Source organism: Hetaerina americana, unplaced genomic scaffold (assembly GCF_022747635.1).
Source record: "Hetaerina americana unplaced genomic scaffold, ioHetAmer1.1.p SCAF_9, whole genome shotgun sequence".
Taxonomy (NCBI): Eukaryota; Metazoa; Arthropoda; class Insecta; order Odonata; family Calopterygidae; genus Hetaerina; species Hetaerina americana.
Window position 1 is genome coordinate 51742557 of NW_027287538.1, and position 2581 is coordinate 51745137.

The following is a 2581-nucleotide window of genomic DNA, read 5'->3' on the forward strand; positions in this document are numbered from 1 at the left end:
AGGGTCTTAGTTGCCGTCTTCCCGAGTTTCGCACAAAACTTCACGGAATAACGTTGCTCTAAATTCAGATTCATTTTGTTTTTCAACGCGGACAAAAAACTTGCTTCACTAAAAACGGTGTCCTCACTCAACGACAGCCCGCAGGCAACTGAGGTTGGTGTCGGTCTGTTGCTAAGAGCCCCCTCCACCTTACCCTGCCAGGCAGACCCCCCTCCACCGCTCCGTTCGCGCCAGAGAAAATCAGTCCTACCGCTTTTGGGTGCGACCCTGTATAACTCTGGATGGTGACTATGTAGAGAAGTGTTAAGAATAACGAATAAAATTAAGGTTCTATCTGGAATATTTTTAGTAATAATTTAAAGAGCACGATGCCCTCTCTTACATTGCAACGGTACTTCCGATTATCTCATTAATTCATCCATTCGAATAACATTACCTTCAAAAGTTTACATCCACCTTCTGACCGTAAAGGTTGAATATCTACACTCGACCGAGAAAACGAAACCATTCCTCATGTCCAAATTTATCTTTGCTATTCTTCCAAGGGGATTTGTCTTGTGGGTGGTTGTTTCCGCAATCGATCAACTTCTTAATATGGCAACTTTTGCGAATATCACCTTAAAGAATGATTCGTTATTTCAGCTTCTGAACTTCTGATGAACTATCCCTAAACTTGTTCTCAGATTTAGCGGAAAAATATTCTTCATTAGACGACGGCTCTAACTAAACCTACCTCACGGAACCGAAAGGGCAACAACCAAAGTGAAAGGCTTTCCTACAATCCATCCGAAAATTTCTTCTCGTCCTATTTGCATCAATTAATAATTTGAAGAACTGGCAGTGGTTAAGGTACAATCCTGGGTCGTTTCAACCACCTCCCTTAGGGTATGTATGCCCCCCATGCCCCCCGCAACCTCCACTTTTCATTCCACATTTCTAATTTCACAACTCCCACCCCACCCCCCTGTCAACTCACGCCTACTAGAGTATACAATTCGAACATAACCTCCTACTTGATTGCGCTGCATTACATTGAAACTCGTCCTTCAACTTCAATAAATCTTTGTAACAACTTTATTGGTCTGATTCCAGCAATGCAAGCGCTCTTTATTTCCTTTATAAACAAATGGAAAAAAATCGCATCACCCTCAAGATGACGGCAGGCAGCCTTCGTAATGTCGGTCGCTTAACAAAATTGCAACCTGATTAGAAATCAGAGAACTCTCCCTCCAGAATTATCGAAGTCATCCATAACCAAGACACGTACAATATCGTACGATAAATATAAAATCACAATATTGGACTTATATTGATATATATCTCCCACCCAACCGTCGCGAGAAAGAGGGTTTCAATGGTTACCATTTTACTGGAAATTATGGATTTAACTGTGCCATTCAATGGAATCCTTGTTTCAGGAACCTCTCCTGACTACACCCATCACTTGGAGAGGGAATTTGTTCGCCCGACGGACCAGAACAAGTGAATGGTGGAGGAGAGGCCGGAGCCCTAGCTCACTGCCTGGACGTGGTCAACTACTTCCACGACCAGGGCGCGGGTTTGCCGTGCGTGTTGTGCGATGGAGCCCCAGGTGCCCATGTGAGGGTCAGCCTCGGTGTCAAATACCTGCCCGCGGGTAACGACCGAGTTACGAGGGCCGCGTTGGGCTCGGTCAAGGACCTGAATATCACAAAAGCGTAAGTACGCGGGCGATCCGCTAGAGACACTGGGAGGTTGCTCTGCACAAAGGCGGTAGACCTCACACGGGAAGCATTCAAAACAGTGGTTCCTGCGAAGGAGGGTCAAGCACGCGAAGCATTCAAAAACAAGAGAGACAAGCTCTACAAGCGCAAGCTCTTCTGTGGCCATCACTTGAACGAGGTACGTTAATTCATGGAATATCGTAGTTTTAGTGCCGCATCGACTTGGTAGGCGAAACTACAGTGAGAGTTCAGAGGGTAATTGACTCCGAACCAATTGAAACATTTCGCTCCCACAAAGTTCGTACCCAAAACAATATTGAACATCATTTAAGATATGAACTTCCTGACTGCCAATAATCACCAATCGCCAGTTACCTTAACTCGCCATCCTCCCAGGGGATAAGATGTAAATATTTGTAGTTAAGTCCGGTCAAATCAAAGTTTAGGCATATCAAAATCTTTCATTAACAAGTACTTAGCTATTTTGATGGAGGTCTCGACAACATACGGCAGTACTAGTTTCGAGTTGTAAGATAGCCTGAGTAGTATTTTTCCTAGGGATGGGGTTATAGAAATAAGAAATGTCAGTTTCTTATCTTTGTTAGCTAGATGCCAATTAATCAATTTTACCTGCATCCGTTCTACATTTTTGAGAAATTGGTAAGCTAAATGCCACCACTTGATTTTTCAGTATGGGATGTTCCTACACCCAGGCAAGCACTGTAAAAATGTAGTGTTCGTTTAATGTTATTTACAGTACATATATTGAACAAATCAATTCAAATAATGTGAATATATTTTACTTCCTTTCAAATCCTCGAATTGTACCCATCATCATCAATGCATGAGCTGATTGGGGGAAATTAACAGATCCTTTT